At 39.8% G+C, this 22,018-nt stretch overlaps 1 protein-coding gene across 26 annotated transcripts in view; it reads right to left on the reverse strand.

The window, feature by feature from the left end:
• HUWE1 (HECT, UBA and WWE domain containing E3 ubiquitin protein ligase 1) overlaps positions 1-21,706 on the reverse strand; it is a 150,822-nt gene extending 129,116 nt beyond the window's left edge. For 9 of the 26 annotated variants that reach the window (XM_054472400.2, XM_054472386.2, XM_063660058.1 and 6 more), the window contains exons 1-2: positions 18,835-19,264; positions 15,032-15,169 (exon numbers count right to left, since the gene is read on the reverse strand). The gene's annotated coding sequence lies outside the window, so the exon portion shown is untranslated. The other 17 variants (XM_054472398.2, XM_054472385.2, XM_063660059.1 and 14 more) reach the window with 10 other exon arrangements.
• Positions 21,707-22,018: the final 312 nt, after the last annotated feature.

Genomic DNA, 22,018 nt, shown 5'->3' on the forward strand with positions numbered 1-22,018 from the left:
CACACAGGAGGCACTTTGGTTGATTATTAGCAGGTAAGAGATGTTGCACGTAAGTATGGAGGTGGGGATGAATCAAAATGAGCCTAAAATCCCCATAGAAATCATGGAAGCATTATGACAGTTCTTAAACAAAAAATGCTTGGAGAAAACTAAACTCCAAAGTACCACAAAGCAAAATACTTTATTTTTTGCCTTGCAACGATTTCCTTTTGCCTCTTACAGTCTCTGAAAGTAAATTCAGGTGAGAGCTGCCCTGAGCATTCTTCATGTCAAGAAGCAGTAAGATGCATCTTGAAATCCAGCCTGCTATTCACTATTTGATTATAGAGGCATAGGTGTCACTGATTATGATTTGTTAAAGGGGACACCACATAATTGTCAGGCCTTTCCATCCTATCTAGTTTCTGATTATCTATTAATACATTAATATCCACTCAACAAATATTGTGAAAAACATTAATGATCATAAAAAAAAATCTAACACTTACTCTATACCTATTGTGCATTATCTTTAATCCTTGGAGATGAAGACTGTGCCCAGTTTACTGAAAGTGGCCACATACCTAGTAAGTGGTAAAACCTGGATTCAAACCCAAATCTGTTCCACAACTCTACATTGCACATAATGTCTATATGCACAGCCCACCTTGCTATGCCCCTCTCCTACAGATACACCAGTCTCCCTATCCTTAGCCACATAAAACATGACTCTCAAGTGCCCTAAGAACTGCTGACCTAGGTTTTACTGGGCACTGACAGTAAAATGTCATAATAAAGCAACTGAAAAATAGCCTTTACTCACCCAAGAAAAATCTGGAAATTATTTGCAGAAATACCTTGAAGGAGTCTCTCATTTAAAATCTGAAAACACACTATACCTCAGATTAAGAGTTTATGCTGGCTCTGGGTGTTTCTCTGCACTGCAGTTATGCTTAAGCAAAGAAAATATGGGCAGGGAGGGACACTAAGAAAGACGAATCTGAAACCTCCAACATTGACTTTGGACTTGAGAATGGTATCTGAGAACACATCTCTTGCCGCATCCTCTACTCAAACAGTCCGGGGAAGCTGCAGATCTGGGAGTTATCCTTCTCGGATACTCCCAATTACTTGGAGAGAAACTGGCATCAGAAGAACTAGGCAACCAAACATGGCTCACCAAAGTTGCAGATTATCAATTTTACCAATAGAGAGGAAATGGCAGCATGCTAAGGAGCCCTTCTTGGTATTCTCAACAAAAACTAAAAACAGCAATGCCTAAGTGTAAGTTAAGCAAATTAAGCAAGAGAGGAACAGACTCCTTGTCTACACATTTTAAATTGGTGCTCTGGAATATTCCTAGTCTACACCTTAAGAATTGTCAGTTTCTGGCTGCATGCCTGTAATCCCAGCACTTTGGAAGCCTGAGGTGGGAGGATCACTTAAGGCCAGGAGTTTTCCTGAGACCAGCCTGGGCCACAGAGTGAGACCTCCGTCTCTACAAAAAATAAATAAAAATTTAAAAGAAAAGCCTGCCCTTATCGAATAGGTGAATTTCACCCAGAAGGGCCACAGGCAGCATTCAATGAGTTCAGGAAAATATTTTCATTTGTCAGAAGTTATTTTAAAATTATCTTAAAAATAACTTACTTCACCCGAGACTTATTTTGAAAACTAAAAATGCCTGACCACACAGGCATTTCAGAGCTATCTAATTCAGCAGGTCTGAAGTGGGGATTATTTTTTTCAAGCTGTATAGGTGATTTGGCAGCACAGGCCGGCCTTGAGAGCTGTGGCATTAGATTATTATTCAATATATGCTTTGCCATTCTGTGACTTAGGAACTTGCTTTAATAAAAATAGAGGGGAGGAGTGGGGTACAAATAAAACAATAGCCCTGTGTTGATAACTGTTCAAGCTGGGTGACAGTTACATGGGTGTTCATTATGCTTTTTTCTATTTTTGTATATGTTTTGAAAAGTCTCATAAATTGAAGTTATTTTAAAGTGAGACTTTTTCCTGCGGGATCCATCCATTCTATCCTCCACATTGTTGCCAGAGCAATCTCCCTAAAACTCAAAACCTACCTACATCAAGTACAAACTCCTTATTTAAACCAGCATCCAAGACCTCTAGGACCTGGTCCCTGCTTACCTCTCTTACCAGTGCTATGATATTACATAATATTTCCCTCAGCTCCTCACATGTTTTATTTAGCCCCAACTATATCCTGCATATTGATCCTCAATCAGCACACCTCTTTACTTACCTGACAGTCTCCCCACTATGCTGAGTTCTGCAAGAGTGGGACTGTATCATATTTATCTTTGCGTTCCTGTACCAGCATATGAACTGTCATTTATTAATGCAGATTAATAAATGAATAACTATCCAGTAAATGCTTAACAAAACTAAAAAAAATCTAAGTCATATTAAACTCTTGGTGAACTGAAAAGAACAATTTAGATTCATTTAACCTTCATCTTTCCATTCAACAATTATAAACCTACTATATGCAGGGCATTGAGATGAATACTCAGATAGCCAGGTGTACAGAAATGCAGAAAATAAGGAAAAAAATCAGAAATAAAATAGATTAGAAGCAATCGTAATATAAAGGCAACGAAGTCAATACACACAAAAAAAGAGAATTACAACTTCCTCATGCCCAAAGGCTGAAAACACAACCAATTATAAGATCAACACAGAAGATAAATTATTAGATTTGCATAATACAGAGTATATCTTTAAGCAAAAGTGACACAGTTAGCCAAGCTTACCCCTTTGACCACGGTGTAGAAAAATAAGTCTAGAAAAATATATACAGTTGCTCTTCAACATATGATGGGATTATATCCCAATAAACCCATTGTAAACTGGAAATATCTAAGTCAAAAATGCACTTACTGTACCTAACCTACCAAACATCATAGCCTAGCCTACCTTAAACATGCTTGCAATATTTACATTACAGCCTACAGTTGGGCAAAATCATCTAACACAAAGCCCGTTTTATAATAAATGTTCAATGTCTCATGTAACTTAATGAATATTGTACTGAAAGTGGAAAACAAAATGGTTATGTGGGTACTCAAGTACGCTTTCTACTAAATGTGTTTTGCTTTCACACCATCGTAAAGTCAAAAAATCCTAAGTTGAACCATCGTTAAGTCGGGGACGCCTGTACTAAGAAATACAAGAACAAACAACATAGCAATTTAGACATCTTAATGACATATAGAGAAAAGCAAGTGTAGAGGAATCTTTAGAATTCCTCATCCTATACTGAAGGATGACCACTACAAAAACCCTGAAATTCTGTGGGAAATTTTACATATGTTGGTCTTTTTCCCGGAAGACGGTCAACAGCTTTCATTGGCTTCTTAAAAGGATCTATGACCTGAAGAACATTAGGAAACAATGCCCTAAAGAAAGTGAAGACACTGTCTGCTTAGCCATGACAATGTTTTCCCTTGTATTTCCCTTTCATTCATGAAACACAGGTATATGGTATTTTTTCCCAAAGCCACATGATAGACTACTGTCAAATACAAGATGGTACCAGATACCAAAGAAACAGAATTCCACCCCTTTTGCATTATTCAGCTCCAATTCTCTCATGTCCTTGGGTTTACAGAGAAACAAGCAGCATCTCTAAAGATCAAACCTCCCCGGCCGGGCGCGGTGGCTCACCCCTATAATCCTAGCACTTTGGGAGGCTGAGGTGGGTGGATCACGAGGTCAGGAGTTCAAGACCAGCCTGGCCAACATGGTGAAACCCCGTCTCTACTAAAATACAAAAATTAGCTGGGCCTGGTGGCACACGCCTGTAGTCCCAGCTACTCGGGAGGCTGAGGCAGAAGAATCGCTTGAACTCGGGAGGCGGAGGTTGCAGTGAGTCGAGATCATGCCACTGCCCTCCAGCCTGAGCGACAAAGCAAGACTCCATCTCCAAAAAAAAAAAAAAAAGTAGAGGCTGAAGACTACCACTGGAAGAAAAGTAAAAATGAAGTAAAGGACAACAACATAATGGAAAAGCCTGGGAAACAGACAGACCTGGGCCTAAATTCCATTTACTAGGTGTGTGATCTTAGACAAGTTGCCATACATCTCTGAGTCCAGTCACCTCTGTAAAATAAACAAGTCTATCTCATAGGATTGTGCGCAGCAAAGAGTAAGCCGTATTGTTATTTGTTCTATTTCTTTTGGCTCCAGACTAATCTAAAGGCAGCAACCTTACGCTAGGTATTCTACAGATTGATAAGATAGAAACACAGATATATAAATCTGATCATATGCAAAAGAGCTGGCCTTCTCACTCTTTCTACACGTTACCTGCATATGAAGGAGAACATACAGTATATACTAATCTCCATACTGTTAGCCATAACTGCAGACAACCAACAACTTAAACTCTACTTTGATGACAATGAGATCGGGAGGCTCTCATTCTCAAATTATACAGTTCTGCAAAAGGTAAATAGTCTACTAAATAATGTGCAGGCCATGCCACTTAATCAAAAATTTTAACTGGGTCTCAACTGTTTTGAGCTGGTTCAAATGAATTTGGAAGGAATGGAGACAAAGATTCTTTTGCATGGTTTAAAAGAGCAAGTTATTTATAGCAATTATCAACCTGGCAGCAAACTCTTCCCAGGATGTTGAAAAGAATTCCAACTTCACAGGTTTGTTATGAGGATCAAATTAGTTCACTGATAAGAAAGTTGTAAAACAAAGCCTTTAAAAACAAAGGAATCCCAACATATAGAAAAAAAAAATGGCTGTCTGAGTAAATTTAATAGCACTCCACACAGCCTGGCACATAGTTATTTCAAATGTTCTTAAATAAACCAGACAATTCTGAACAATCTACTGCTTTAAAACATATCTATTACACGAAAGATGCTTGCTAGAAATGAAAGTGAAGTATGTAAAGGTACTCTAGTTCTCAGCCACCAACTGGCTTTAAGACCTTATGACATTCTGGGCTTCCAACATAATGTAAAATGGAAGTACAATAACTAAGATCCCTTAAAGCACTATCTGTAGTACTTTGCCTTCAGTCTAAGACAAATGTTAAATAGCAAACATGAACAATCTGGATTATTTTCAAAAACTAAACAGCTAAAAGTAACCATGCTAGTTTTCTACTTGCCACAAATTCCTAGGTTTTTAAAAAATAAAACTACACTTCTGCAAATAATTCACTTTTAAGCTGAGAATATTTTTAAAGATCAAATAGACTTTGCCAGGAAGAAAAACAGGAGCTACTGGCTAACCATTTGGATGAAAATAAAAGTACACACCTACTTCACACCATTACTTCAGCATAAAAAGCTCAACATAGTATATAAATACTTAACGTAGTATATACTTAACACAGTAATACTTAACTATAATGCTAAAAGGTGTAAACTATTATTTGTTTCAATCCTTTTAAAAATAGCAAACATGTTATAGTTTAAAACAGTTGAAAAAAGGAAGGGAAAATAAGATGGACTTAGAAAGCATCCCTTTAATTTGAAAAAGTTTTACAGGCAGGAAATTCAGTCTCTTATAGCATCCATACATGCATGAAAACACATGGCCAAATCGAACTGTTCCATGAAAGAGCTCCAAGTTGATCTCATGTCAGAAAGTAGTAACTACGGTTAAAAGGGCAAAGAAACTGAGCTTTCTTTGGATTTTTGCCTTTCTCATGTTAACTTTCTACTTTAAAATTCCCCTATTTGGGGAGTAACTTTCTCATAGGAAGAGGACCACTTACTTTGTATTTCTACAGATGACACCAGATGGCACATTTACAAATAAAGTTCAGTTTTAAGGAGAGATAAAACATAGTGAAAACAATACTGGACTAGGTAACCTGGGTTTGATGCTCAATTTCACCACTATCCAGCCATGTTACCATGGATATGTCATTACTCCTACAACTGGGCCTATAAAATAAGGAGTTTGATATGGACAATAGGAAATATAGGGTATCATCCAGCTTTTCTGTTGGACATGAAGACTACCCTTTTAAAGCTGTTGGTAATTTGCTAGAGGGAGAGATCTGAATTCACCCTAAAAGCAGCCTGTCTTTACTTTTTAAAAGCAAAAATCTAAAATTCTCTATGTAAAAGGATATCTTCTAGTGATGTCTGCATCTCTCCAGACTACACTTCCTTTTAAGGCTGGTCTCACCAAGATATTTAAAGAAATGTAAGGAGCAGGGACCTGGACTCCAGATTGGGTTAACAAACTGCAAAGCCCTCCAAGGTAGAAGAGTCAAACTAGCCCCTGGAAAAATATGGCAGCAGATATGTATGCATATACATACACGTACGTATACGTACGTACGTATACGTATATATACGTACATACGTGTATGTATATGTCTATGTACGTATATGTATATATACGTGTATATATGCAGTGAGCCATCTATAACAATGATACTGGCTATATCCAGATTTATACTCTTCTGATTTATCAAGGCTTATACTGATGTGTTACAATATTGTAAATCATGATGGATCATATACTAAACATATCACAGTGAAAAATGCAAGGTTAGCCTTTCTAAAGGCCAATTTAGCAATGAGTATTAAAAGCCTTACATTTTTGCATTCCGGTTGTAGACATTTCTTAAGGATATAAATATGGATGTTACGCAAAGGACTTTGGGGACTCGGGGAAAGGATGGGAAAGGGGTGAGGGATAAAAGACTATAAATTGGGTTCAGTGTATACTGCTCCAGTGATGGGTGCACCAAAATCTCACAAATCACCACTAAGGAACTTACTCATGTAACCAAATATCACCTGTTCCCCAAAAACCTATGGAAATAAAAAATTAAAAATATTAAATATGGATCTCATAAATATTTATCTATTAGGATGTACCTATGCTTCTTTCTTTCATTCGACACTTATTTACTGAATCCTGAATTACCTGTATGTTAGGAGGCATTACTTAAAATCATGAGAAACTGGGACGGGAAAAGTGTGAACAAAGCAAACTGGTTAAATAAATTCTGCATACAATAGAATACAATGTAGCCATTAAAAATGCTACAGAAGTATACATAATGACAAAGACATGGAATAGGGGTCAATATGTGGGAAGAGCAAATTTAAAAATACCATTTCTACACTAGTTTGGAGAAAACAGCTTGGAAAACAAGACAGTTTGGGGACAACTGAGAAAATGTGAATATGAACTGGATATTAGATAATATTAAGAAAAAATAAACTCCCTAGGCGTGATAATGGTATTGTGGTTTTGTAGATGTCCTTACTTTTTTTTTTTTTTTTTTTGAGATGGAGTCTTGCTCTGTCGCCCAGGCTGGAATGCAGTAGCGTGATCTCAGCTCACTGCAACCTCCGCCTCCCGGGTTCAAGTGATTCTCCTGCCTCAGCCTCCCAAGTAGCTGGGACTACAGGTGCCACCACACCCAGCTAATTTTTGTATTTTTAGTAGAGGCAGGGTTTCACCATGTTGGCCAGGCTGGTCTCGAACTCCTGACCTCAAATGATCCACCCACCTTGGCCTCCCAAAGTGCTCGGATTACAGGTGTGAGCCACTGCGCCCGGCCCAGATGTCCTTATTCTTAAGACATGCAGCTGAAAGATTTAAGGATAAAGTGTCATCCTTACTTCTAATGTTGAGAAAAATTAAACACACATCTGTACATATAAATCTAATATGGCAAATACTTAATTGTTGGATCCAACTGATGGTATACAGATGTTCATTGTGCTATGTTTTCACCATTTTTGTTTGAAATTTTTCATACAAAATTGAAAGCTGGAAGGGAGGTAATGAATTACATTTTAAAAAGAGCATTTCTGAAAAAATATATAAGATGGCTACAGAACAGTTAAGAAAAGCCTTCGAAGATACTGCATACCAAAATGTTAAGAGTATTTTATCTGTGAGTTTGGGGTTTGCGGAAATTTGTCTGTTTATCTGTATTTTTCAACAATAAGCCATGTATAATTCTACAGTCATGAAGATTACTTAAAAACAAATTCAGGAAAATGTTTTCAAACAAGATTTAACAAGAAAATGAACAAACGAAAAAAAGTTCTATTCCCAAAGCATTCTTACTAAAATCAGAATGCTTCTTACAAACTCTAAAATACTATACAAATTTAATATTATTTAATAATAGGTTTTTGTGTGGCCACCACATCGGTTTTGAACTTTTACTTACATTCGTAATTTATACCATTCTCACAGTAGAAAAATTCAAGCAATTCATTGTACTGATGGTAAGGGGGGAAGGGAATGCTAGGTATTAAAAAAGTATCTCCTGTTTACCTATACTGGTTAAGTATCTCCTATCCAGTGCTTGGGACCAGCAGGATTTCAGATTTCAGATTCTGAATATCTGCCTATACATTATGAGACATCTTGAGGATGGGACTCAAGTTTAAACACGAAATCCATTCATGTTCCATACACACCTTATACACACAGCCTGAAGGTAATTTTACACAATTTCTTGTATAAATTTAGGTGGCACAAGTGCAGTTTTGTTACATGGGTATACTGCGTAGTAGTGAAGTCTAGACATTTAGTGTAACCATCACCCAAATAATGTTCGTTGTACCCCATACAATATTTTTAATAATACTGCTCATGAAACAAAGTGTTAAGTATTTAGGCGTACAATTTTCTACTTGTGGCATCGTGTTGAAACTCATTTTGGGGCATTTTGAATTTTGGATTAGTCCACTCAACTTGTGTTACTTCCAACTCCACAAAAAAATGTAAGGCAAAAATAAATGTTAAAAAATGGTCAATTCTGGAGTGGGGGTAGGGATACGGATTGTTGTATTATTCTCTGTACTTCTCAGTATATTTTTCAGAAGTAGAAATGCACACATTACAGAAAAAGGTAAAGTTCCCCATGATCCTTCCTCCCAAATAAAATTGTCGGTTTGCCATGGTTTTTTTTAAAACATAAATAGCATCACATAGTATGTACTCTCTTACAACTTGCCAAAATTACCTCCAAAATAGCTGTATCAATTTACGCCACTTGTAGGCAGTATTATAAGGCCAGACTCTTCCTTATACCTTTTACAATGGCTTGATATTATCAAATTATTTTTTTACCAATCAATGACTAAAAATAACCTTATTTAAATTTGCATTTCTGATTATTACTTTGAGTACCCTTTCTTGTTAGTGGACGTTTTTAGTTTCCTATTCCGGGAAATGCCTCTCCTTAAAATTTCCTACTAGATTTCTTTTCTTATTCTTTAAATACTACCCTTATCATTAAGATGTGAATACACCAAAATGTTAACAGTGACCAAACATTGTGGTGGAATTATGTATATCCCCTCCCCAAATATGCACACATTTTCTAGTTTTTCCTGAATTCAGTGATTAAAAACTAGAAAATGATAAAATGGATGAAAAAAATCCTTTTAGACAAAAGTATTACTTTCAGGATACTCTACTACAGGTTACCCTTAAGGAGGTCATAAAATCTAGCTCAAAGAAATAAATGCATCTAAAGACTAAGTCTTGTGAAGAAATGAAACAATGGTTGAGACTATTGATTCATTTGGGATACGTTTAACTAACTTATTTGTATAGCATTTTTGAATTCATGAAGTACTTTTCATTTATCTTGCTTAACCCTAACAAAACTGTGACATTCTCTGATGCCTTCTTGTAAACTGCTATAACACATTTTGTTCATTCCTCATATTACCATACTGACCCTTTTGTGTGATTTGCAAGTCTCCTTCCCCTAGACCACACTGTCCTACATTCTCCAGTCACTTATCTTCTGTATTCCCAGGATGTAGCTACAACGACTACGTCCTCAATAAATATTTGTTAAATGAATTTTACCATCTTCATTTAAAGGATGAGGAAACTGGCTCAGTGATGAGGTAATTTGCCCCAAGTAACATAGCTACTAAGTATTTTATATAAATTATAATGACCTTATCTTCATACTTTACAAGCATTTAAAAATACATCATCTCGCTTTAATGCTCACAGCAACCTATGAAATAGGCTTTCCGATTACTGTTTTATAGATAAGAATGGAAATTTAGTGATATACCCTAGGCCCACTCGAATCCTAGTTTATATGAAGTACAGCTGTCTCTTTACATACTTGACCACTACCTGGGTATGGGAGCCTCTATTTTTATGTACCAAGTACATTAAGGGTAGGGTATAGGGGAGGAAAGATGGAAGTAAGGCAGTTTAAAGGCACAGGAAAGAGGCTGGAGCCCAGGTGTATAGGCCCATCTAAAGACCATGAACTGGTATTGTAATGTCAACTGCACGTGCCACTCTGAAATCCAATATTGGCCCAAAGGTTTTTCTTGATATTACCCTGTATTAATAGAAGACAACTGTTGGCTTTCTCACATATCAGCAGTCTCAAAGGCTGGGGAGGCACACAGAATTAGGAAAGCTGTGAGAAACAATGGACAGGCTATATCATGCATAGACAGTGCAGGGGAAGAAATGATGACACAAAGGAAAAGACTAAGGAACTTTAAACATGATTTCACAGTCCTTAACTCGACTGTGAGTTTCTCAAGGACAGAGACCAAGTCTCATTCATTTTATGTCCCTTACTCCTTATATTTAGCAACATTCAGTAAATGTTATAAGAAAAAAAGATATATTAAGCTAAAAACTGAACAATGACTTCCATTTATTGAGCAGCACTTACTACATACCACATACTATACTTTAGATATTATGTGTAATGTTTAAAAAAATAAGATTTACCTGTTTGCTGACCTGCCACGTATGGTGCTGCTCAAGTGTGTTAACAGTGGTGATACTGATGACTATTAGGAAGACTCATTATAGGTTACTAAGGTTACAACAGAACCTTGAACACCTTGAATAGGAGGGGCCTGTATAGACGGAGAGAGATCAAGGTAACCAATGTAATACACATTACAGAACTGGCTAAGACCCTTCAGAGGGTATCAATGTGACTCCTAAGGAGCTCCAAAGTGAAAAACTACTCTATGGAACATTCAGTTATCACTGGCCAAAGTCTCAGACCCAAAATAATTCAAGAACAAACCCTATCCCGCCTCACCACTGATGATCCCACACAGACCTAAAGGGTCCAGACACATTTTGTTAAATGGCCATTATTTTCACCACCTTGACTGCCCACCTCTGAGCTGTTGAAGGAGTTAAGTGAAATAGTACATTAAATAAATTACCATCTACTGATCACCTACCATGTACTAACACCTTACAGTTTCTCTTTAATTCCAATAACCATATGAATAAGGTATTTCCCCACATCGTAACTGATATAGGTTAACTTGCCCAAACTGACAGACTTAGTAAGTGGCCAGGCCCCAAATCCGGAACTGCCTGGGCTCCATGATCTTCCTATGATTATCAAGGCTTCTCAAACCTTTCCACCTAAACTCTAATAAAAAGGTAGAGAAGAATGAAGACGCAGGCTAGGGAGGTTAAGTGGAAAGAGAAAAGTGGAACTTGATAGAAAGTTCCAAGCTACCCTTGGCAAAAACAGAATTTCTTCTGACTTCACCTTTTATCTTAATCCCATTAGCTGATTCCAGGTCTGGGGCAGAAATGCACAAGAATGAGCCTGGAAACATCTTGACATGCCAGATAGCAAGGAATCTATCAAAGACTACTAGAGAGCATGTCAGTAAGAATCAGGAGCCAACTTTAAGAGAGTCCCACTAGCCCCAAGTGGGACAATTTGAACTTCGCTAAGGATCAGAACTGCAATGTATTGAAACCCATCAAATGTTTACATCTATGGATGCATAGTTATATATACATTTATATGTGTAACCTTTTGAAGATGACAGGAAACCAATTCATCATCTTGAAAGCAATGTTTTAAAAAACTGAGTATTTATCCTGCTCTTCCTATATAAACTATATTGCTGAGTAACCAAATAAAAGATGAGGGGAAAGAAAATTATTCCAGCTAACAGATGAAAACAAAATGATAGCATCAGAACGTCACCATTTTGTAGCCCCCCCCCCCAACAAATTAATGGATCCAAAAAATTCATGTCATCATAATATAATCAATGTTGTGAATGAACACTCACCACCACCCCCCAATATATTTGCCAAAGACAATGAACCTGAAATTTATCAAGCCTCTAGATCCAGCTGCCAATTTGCAGGAAATAGAGAAGTATCACCTGGGAACTTATCAGAAATGCAAAATCTGGGGCCCCTCCTAGATCTACAGAATCAGAAACTCTGAGAGTGGGGACCAGCCATCTTTTAGGAAGCCCTCTAGGTGATTCTGATGTTCCCTGAAGTTTCAGAACCATTGTTCTAAGCACTTTATATGCATTAACTCAGCTAAACTTCTTCAGAACTCTATAAGGCAGGCAGTATTATCATCATTTTACAGATGAAGGACCATGTGGCACAAAGCAGTTAAGTAATTTTCACAACATGACACACCTGGTAAGAAATGGGAGTCAGAACTTGAACTCTGTGAATCTAGCTCCAGAGTCCATGTTCTTAATCGCTGTGCTGAAAGGTCTTTCCACCTGTAAGAACTCAATTGTCAGAATGCCGTAATAAAGAATACTGGTAGTTTTTAAAAAAAAAAAAAAAAAAAAAAGCAAAGACCAGGAGAAACATGCCTCACTATAAAATAGACAGGAATATAAGAAAATAATCATAGCAAATAATGTACCCAAAGTAATCTTCCAAAATCATTCCAAAACATAAACAGCCACCAAATGTAATATACCCACGCACTTCTGGGGCAATTATCTCTGATCTCTAATCACAAGGACCTAAAACCTGGGTTGCGCTAAAGGTGGTACATAAATTCAAGACAGTATCTTCAGACTCACCAATCTTTTAAATCTAAATGGTTATAGTGAAAGGTCATTCCAGAATAATTCATCTCCCTACTTTTAGTCACCATTTACTTAATGACTACTGAAAGGAAAAACTGCTGTCTTTCAATACCTAAGATTATACCATCAGAATCTCAGAGTTGAAGAATTTTAACATTCATCTAGTTCAATCAGCAATCCAGACTGAATCAGATCTACAATCCCAATCTCCACGTAATGGTACCTTCATAATAAATTAAAACATTCCAACTTTCTGTAAAATCACATAATGAGATCATTCTATGCCACCAACTGTAATTTTTAAAGCCAAATGACTAAAAACTTTTGAAGAGAACTTAAAAGTTGAAAATGCTCAGGTTAACAGCCCAAACAAAACCTACAGTTGTTTTACTCATAGAGCCATTTCTTCACTACCTGAAAGGATTTCTATATCCAGAAGACCAAGCTGGTCAACAAGTACATCAAGTTTTAACACCACCACCTATGAAACATCAAACGACTTAAAAGTTGAATTATTCCTGACATTAACATATATAAATATCTAGTAACCAGTCATTGAGGAAACAAAGAATAATACAGCAAAACACCAAACGCCCAAGTACTTATGAATATAAACCTTATAGATAGTGAGATCATTATAAAGCAGCCTAAAAGTCCTTAAAGGACTTTATGCTAAGGAAACATAAATTTCAGATGAAATGAAATGAAAAATCACAGTAGGAAAACTAAGGTTGTGTATAATAGCTGAAAAACAAGATGTAAGTAGAAGCTCTCAAAAATTGTTTTAGTATTGCCATTTCAAGAACTGTATGACAGCCAGGAACTCATTATTAGGTCTTAACAGCTTAGAAGTTACGGGTCAGAACAGCTGAGATACTAACATCAAAAGAATAAAAAGCAACATTATAAAGTAGTATAAAAATTACTAAATCACCTAAGGAAATTGAAACCATACATGAAAAATCCCAAAGGCACAATCAGGTCATTAGGAAACACTAGCTTCTTCCACCAGGAGGCCTACTTTTCATGTGGAGCAATGAGCAAGGCCAAGACACGGAACTGAAGTCAGGTATCAAATCAGACTTGCCACAGAAAAAGGAATCCATGACTAGTTATTTTAGGATAGTGCCTATGACAGCACTATCAACTCCAACTAGGATACAGGAGATTATAGCCATTGTTCCATTATAATGGGTCCTCCAGGGTCTTTAATTGAGCAAGAATGGGTTAGACACCACTACTGGGCTGTAATCCCCAAATATGGGGGGCAGGAAACTATATATAGAACAATTTCTTCAACAAATAAATTGGAAGAAAAAAAAAACAAAAGACAGAACCCGCAGATTAAAATAGATTTAACGGCTGTATCAATGCTTTGCAATAAATGTGCTTTCTCAGGATCCTGATTCAAACAAACTGTAAAAGAAAAAAAACAAAGCTAAAAAAAAAATCAGAGAAATCTGAACATTTTATATTTGATATTTTTAAATATCTGTTAATTTTTTCAGTTGTGATAATAGTTTTGATCTTATATTTAAAGAGCCCTTGCCTTTTAGAAATACAAACAAATATTTTACAAATAAATATGACAGGAATTTATTCCAATGTAATCCATTGAGGGGGGCAGTGGTTAGAAGTATAGATGAAACAGGCTCGGCATGGTGGCTCACGCCTGTAATCCCAACACTTTGGGAGGCCAAGAAGGGAGGATGGCTTGAGCCCAGGAGTTTGTGACCAGCCTGGGCAACACAACGAAACCCCATCTCAATTTTAAAAAATTAAAAAAAAAAAAAAAAAACAGAAGTATAGATGAAATAGAATGTGCAAGTTGATACTATTAAAGCTGGTGATGGGTAAGTGGGGGGATTATTATACTATTCAATTTTTGCATGTTTGAAATTTTTCGTAACTCTAATAAGAACTGGTTAGACATAATGCCTTGCAATTTTATTTTTTGAACGATGCCTAGGGTGATTTAAAAAATCATGTACAGACATCATTCATTTAAACAATTCCCTTTAATTCAGTAATGAGCTCCACTTTAACAAAAGAAGCAACCAGTACCACATCAGATCCAGAGAATGGAAGAAACCAAAGTAGCTCAATTACAGAATGGGAATACATCCACCCCTACTATCTCCATTCCAGGAAGTAAAATACAAATACTTCCCACAAGATTTACAAAAACTAACCTAAAATCACAGCCAATCATACTCATCCTGGTGGGAAATTCCCCACACTGCTCCAACAGCTTCCCGAACCTTCCTGACCAAGTTGGCCTGCTGGTTTCTCTGGATCACTAACTCACTCAGGTCAGGCTACTGGAGGACCTACAAAAAAAAAGTTGGGGGAGAAGAGTGAGATACACAACACATTTATTAGGGTGTGTGAGGAGGGTTAACCATTCTATTATGTTCAAATATACCTAGTTATTATTCCTAAAGCAATAGTCCTTACATATCTATTTGCATTTTTTAGGACCTGCTTTGAGAAGTAACTGAAGAATTCAGAACCAACAACTGTAATACTTCTAATGCTTAGACAACATTCCTGAAAACTCAGTTCTCAACCCAAATGAAATTACAGAAGACAGTTTTTTAGACAAGTTTATACCCTCAATATAAACACTAAGGATATATTTGTTTTATTGTTTCTGTGAAAAAAAAAACTGTACATATAAAAATTATTCTTCACCTTCACACATGCTTTTTGGCCATACTGGGAGACAAACGATAAACATCCTGGCAACTCAGGTTGAACTTTGCCATTGAACCTTAGACAAAGTTTTTATTTGGTATTGTCACTCCTTCCTCTCTTCTCAGAGATCTACCTAGAATAAATTAAACTTTTAGGTCACACCTAGATTATCATTCCCAGATTTATTCTAATGCTCAATAAGGGTCAAATTGAAATTGAGGTTTAATAAATTTGTGATCACTGCTTAACCCACTGTAAAATGCACCAATGCAAAATCTCAAAACAGAAAGTGATCTCCTGCCCTCCAATGAAAATGGAAGAAAATTTTATTACCTACAAAGCACTTCAAAATAAAGCAGACCCTGAAGTTCAAAACTAGAGTCCACATACAGCTAATTGTGGGATGGTTACCTCCTGTAAATTTTAAATCCTAGTAAACTTTTCACCACCATGTTTCTACTTCAATTCCCATCACCCAGCCAAAGTAAAATAATGGGGATAGTTGTGCTTGTATTAAAGGGTTGTTGCTAGAATCGGTTAAAAAAAAATTGTAAAATGCTACACTTTAATATTGGTCTAATCAATATATTAACAGTAAGGAAGCCTGTAATCTCAGCACTTTGGGAGGCCGAGGTGGGCGGATCACGAGGTCAGGAGATCGAGACCATCCTGGCCAACGTGGTGAAACTCCGTCTTTACTAAAAATACAAAAATTAGCTGGGCATGGTGGCGCGCGCCTGTAGTCCCAGCTACTCTGGAGGCTGAGGCAGGAGAATCGCTTGAACCCAGGAGGCAGAGACTGCAGTGAGCCGAGATCGCGCCACTGCACTCCAGCCTGGCGAGAGCAAGACTCCATCTTAAAAAAAAAAAAAAAGACAGTAAGGAAAACTTTCTCCAAGTCAAATATAGTCACATCTGTTTAAGTACGTTAGAAAATATAAAATGGCAATAACACAAAAGGAAGTAGTGTATTAAAGAGCCAGCAGTAATTTGCTATGGAAAAGAAGCTTGGTATTCCAAATGATCTTTCTCTCTCTGATAGGAATTATCTTGCTCAGGTAAGAAGACGCCAAATAGCAGATCCCCACACTGATCTGAGGAACCAAACAAATGAGGGAGGGGAAAAGTAGTATGAATACTTGAAAACTAGCTAACAGAAGTTCCTTTTACCACTGTGAAATGCATGGCACCAAATTACTTTTGTAGAGTGAATGACAGGACAGACTGCCTTTGAAGGAGTGGAAGAAATGAGTAGGCAGGGCATGAGGCACCCCTTCCAAAAGGTAGAACACTTAGGTGTGGTTCTTGACAGGAACATTATGGCTGGTGGTCACTCCAGGATAGTGATTATGCACTGAAATTCCTAGACCATTAGAAGGAAACAAAGAGTGGGAATCACGTTCAAACATCATGAACCACTGGAGATAAAAAGTTTGGCCTATGAGGAAAAAAATATAAAAGTTATAGATCTGGCCTAGAAATACAGCAAGAATGTACAGTTACAGAAACAAAAATCTCTTATTGTTTCCCAGGTCATAAAAGTAGCATATGACACAGGTACATCTACCAATGTATTCTTACACCAAAAAGTAATTCTAATTTATTATGCGCCTACCATGAGCTAGACATTTTATTTTATTTTTTTTAAACTAATTGTAGCAACAATCCTCTAATGTAAGCACAACTATCCCCATTATATAGATGAACTGAGAATCTGAAAATTTGCCCAAGGTCACAAGGTTCAGTGTGAACCCAAAACACACACTATTAATTCCACCATACCAGGCCGCCGCCTATGACTGGGGAATGTTGGTATCTCCTCAATCTAAGCAACACTGGGGCTAAAAGAAAACAATGCTGAACATGTAATCTACAAAGAAGAAACAAATGATAGGGAATTAACTGCCTATAGTAACGGTGGCATGGGGGAAGAGGAAATAAAGAAGAACAGGGCAGACTGGGGGGCGGGGGCAGGACAATCAATGCTGTTTTCTAGTAAATGGAAGGGGTAAAATGTAGTGGAGCCTGAGAGGAGGGTTATCTTCCTTCTAAGGGATTCAGCTCCTGGAAAAGGAGTATGGGGAGCGGGGGATAGAAAGATTAAGAAGTGAGAAGCAGGTAAGAGGTGCTCAGCAGCAAAAATAGATGTCCACAGACCAAGAGGCTCCAGAAACTCAGAGCAAGGCAGGGAAAAGGGGCGGTTCCCAGGCTTGCAGGGGAAATGGAAGAGGCAGGGAAGACAGAAAGCGGGTTTACTGGAGAGTTATCCTCTACAGCCTTCTGAGAGGGAGGAATGAGGAAGGGAAGGCTAACGGCCGTAAACGAAAAGGCCACTTAAACTGCAATATCCAAACACCGACCCGTTCATAGTTTCGCTTAACAGTAGTTTAGCAGCACGCAGAGCTAAGAAATCCGGATCAGAGTCATACAAACATGAACACTTGAGGAAATGGAAGGCTACTATGGCTCCATCCACAAAGATGGAGTAAATGCAGGCAACAGGATAAGCTCTATTCAATGCCTGCGCCAAGGGGACCAATGGAAGGGGGAGACGGGGCGGGCTAGGGGACTCAGGCTAAACTCGAATTTAGAACTGGGGAAGGAGTCAGAGGGAAAAGCTTTGACTCCCCCCTCCCTTAAATACAAGCCTCTACTATCCACGTAGATGAAGATTAGATGGGACGACAGAATTAGGAAGGATGTGGGGAGAGGAGGAGGAGTACACCAGTGACACTACTGCTTGACCCCTAAGCCTTAGCTATAAAACCGCGGGAGTTGGCGAAGATGACCCCACCTCGAGAAAAACCAGGGTATTCAACCGGGTCGTCGGAGATGCCGAGAACGGAGGTTGGCCGGCAGAAAAGGTAGGGGAAAGGGGCCACTCTTCATTGGTTGCTCCTCTCTTTCCCACCGTTCAATTTAACCCCCAACCCCACTCCCCAGCGAACTCCAGACTCCCCTCCCACCCTTCCCAATCCGCCCACTGCGGCGGCGACAACGGAGGCGTTGACCGATCGGTGGGGCAAAGGCAGGCCCACACGCGGCCGAGGCCCAGGAAATGGTGTCGCCTCAACGGACTAGAAACGAGGTGGTCTTCGCCTCAGGTCTAGTTTACCGGCACCCCGGCGTTTCGCCAATCGTCACCTCCCTAACGTTGGGTACCTCAGAGGCGTCATAAAGGCAGATAGCCAACACCTCTGTGCTGGGTCCTGGCCGGACAGACATCAGCCTCCGCCGCCATCTTAACAGCAGGCGGACCGACCCTAGTCACTGCCCCCCACCCCCACCCCCGAGCTACCTCAGCCACCGCCAACGAATCCCACGAGGACGTAACCCCGCTCCCGCGAGAATTCTCCGGCTTAAAACGGCACGAGCCGAAGACCTTGCCGCCGCCTCCGCCGCTACTGCAGTCAGTAACCGAGCCACCGCCGCCTCCGAGCGATCCCGCGAGAACCTCTTCCGGACGGGAAAAGCCTGAGCCCAGCCCTTTCCAGACCCCTCCTCCCTCCCACCAAAGCCGAAGTAGCTACAGCTTCACCCTACGCGAAGCAAAAAGCAAATGACGCACAACCTAACGAAGCAGTGAGGGGCGGAGCCAACCTACCACGGCCGGCTCCCGCATGCGTTGAGAACTATCGCGATATTACGCTTTAGCCTCGGCGAGACCTTCTTAATTCACCGCAGGATGCCGCCCGCGCCTCGCCTTTAGGAAACATGAGATATCGCGAGACCTGGTGCACACTCCTAAAAAGGAGAAAGGCGGAGCTTCATGAAAATGACTGGGAGTTTTTCGGGGGAAGGGAGGAACCTCCCGTCCTGCAGGGATCTCGCCTACCACGAGGTTTCCGACCCACTGCGGAGCTGGCTGCCAAACCTCGCGATGACACAGCTCAGCGCCAAATCTCGGCCATGTCCTGAAAACTGCCTCCGCCCCCGATCTAGGTGTCTAGAGCCTAGTGCTTGAGGAAAATTTAAAAAGTCAACCTGTTTATTCTCACGCTTCCGGGCAAGGCTATACCAATTAGCCAAACTCCATTCTGGAAGCGGAGCAAAGAGTCCCCCATTGTTACCTGTCTCCAGGAATAACATATTATCCTGGACTAACATTTAAAAGACGTTCAATCTCACAGTAAGCACACAGATGCAAATGAAAACAATGACATAACATTTTTTGCCCATTAGATAGGGAAAAGAATTTTTAAACCTACATTATCCAGACTCCTTCCCTCGCCGCACTGCAGGCTAACCTGAATCCATCTTAATCTAACTAAAGGCCGTATCATTAGTTCTAGTTCCAAAGCCACCAATTTTAACTACTGAAGCTTTACCTTGGCATAACCAAAAAGATCCAATAAAGTGGTTTTCTCCAAACAAAGGAGTCTGCCCTCAAAGGAATATTCAAGCTTCGGGGATGGGGGGGAATGCCTGAAGCTTTTAATATGGCAGTTTTTCCACGTCTAGCCAACAGTGTTTCTCCAATAAATCTTGGGATCCAATCTGGCTTGATTTGTGGGCTTTTCCATTCTAATGCACTGTTCTGTCCGTTCTAATTTAAACAGTTCCTTTAGAGTACATTTTAATAGCCAGTAGTACAAATATCCCTATCTTTACTTACGTTTAAAAATTTTTTTTTTCAGTTATTCTTAGCCATTTTTTCCCCCGGATGAAGTTTAGAATCATAGTAAGTTCCAAAAAAACTTGGTATATTTATTTAAATTGCATCAACTGTATAAACCAATATAGGAAAAATGGACATCACTAAAATATTGAGCCTTCTTATTCAGAAGCATAGTATTCCTTCTCCTTTCATGCAGATGTTCTTTTATGGTATTCGTCAATAAAGTTTTATAGTTTACTTCCAGGTATTTTTATTCGTTTCTCTTGCTATTGCGAACAGGTTTTTTTATTATTAAAATTTCAAAATGCTTATTGCTTATAGATAGGAAAACTGCCTATCTAAACTATTGATATTTGCCTGTTTACAAACAAAAATATGATCAATTTCACCAGTAATTAGGGAAATGCAAATGAAAACAATGACATACGATTTTTTTGCCTTTTAAATTGGCTAAAATTACAAAGATTGATAATACGTGTTGGCATAACTGTGGAAAAATAGGCACTCTCGCACAACATTAAAGAGTGTAAATTAGTACAGGCTTTTGGGAAGGCAATTTGGACAAATCTATCAAAATTCAAAATGCATATACACCCTGACCCAGCGATTACTCTTCTAAGAATTTCTCCTACAGAAATACTCATACATGGCATGATACATATACACAAACCCATTCATTATGGCATTGCTTGTAATAGTCCCCTCCCTCCCCCAACAGAGAAACAAGCTAATGTATATCAATTGGGTAATGGTTAAATAAACTGTAGTACAATCATACAATGCAGCTGTTTAAAACCCGACATAAATTTGGATTCCCGGATATAAGAAGCTCTACAAGACATATTCTTAGATTTTTAAACAAGCAGTTAGTCGAAATGAATGTGTGTGAGTGTGTGTAGTACCATTTAGATACCAAAACATATATATGCAACGCCTAGTAGTTACCCGCGAAGCCTGCCTGCCCGCCCCTCACCTTCCCTCTCCTCTGAGGCCGCCTTCCTCGAACCAGTGAGAAACGCTGAAGGCCCGGCCTCTACTCCCTCTTTAGGGCCACTTGGCCATGGCTAATGCCGGTACCTCGCATCCCCTCTGTCAGCCGCTCTCTCGCCGCGCCGCCGGCAGCTGCCGGGCTGCCCCCGAAGATGCGGCTAGCTCTCCGCTGGCGCCGGCCGAGGCCTGGGGGAGGGGAGAGGAGGCGGGGTTCAGGGAGGGTTGGGGCAGGCCGCCCTGCCCCTCCAGCAGCCTTTCCCGCAGGCTCCCCAAGGCCGCCACCTCCGCGTCTCCGCGCAGGGTCCCGTGGGAACTCCCCCCCCCCAACCTCGCCACTGCCACCCGCGAGAAACCGAGAACGGCCGCGCGTACAGAGCTCGCCCTCCAGCCCAGGGATAGACGCTCACCTCGGCCGCAAGGGCTCCGCGGGGCCCGCAGGAGCGTGCGGGGTCCGCGGCCCTGCTTCAGCCCGGCTCCAGCCCTGCTCCCCTCGCTAGCCCTCAGTCGAAAGCCTCCTTGCTTCGGCTCTGCTCAAACTCGATTTGGGGCTCCACCCACTGCACGCGGAGCCCCGCCCCTGCCCCTCGGGAGGGAGCTCCCTCCGCGGTGAAGTCGGGTCCCTTGCAGGGGACCGCGCCTGAGCTACCCAAGGCCCAGTAAACGCAACCACAGAGGATGATAGGGTCGCTAAGAATTAGGATTTGATTCGAGGCACGGTGGAAGCCGCAGAAGGGAACATGATTCGATCTGATTTACCTTTAAAAATTAACGACCTCGCCAGATGCCTTGTGAAGAATGTGTGTGGGGCAAGAGGGCAAGGCTGGACCCAGAGCGGAGGGTGGGAGACGACGTGGGAAGCCGACCACCCAGAGTT

The sequence above is a fragment of the Pongo pygmaeus genome, chromosome X (genome assembly GCF_028885625.2).
Source record: "Pongo pygmaeus isolate AG05252 chromosome X, NHGRI_mPonPyg2-v2.0_pri, whole genome shotgun sequence".
In the NCBI taxonomy this organism is placed as follows: Eukaryota; Metazoa; Chordata; class Mammalia; order Primates; family Hominidae; genus Pongo; species Pongo pygmaeus.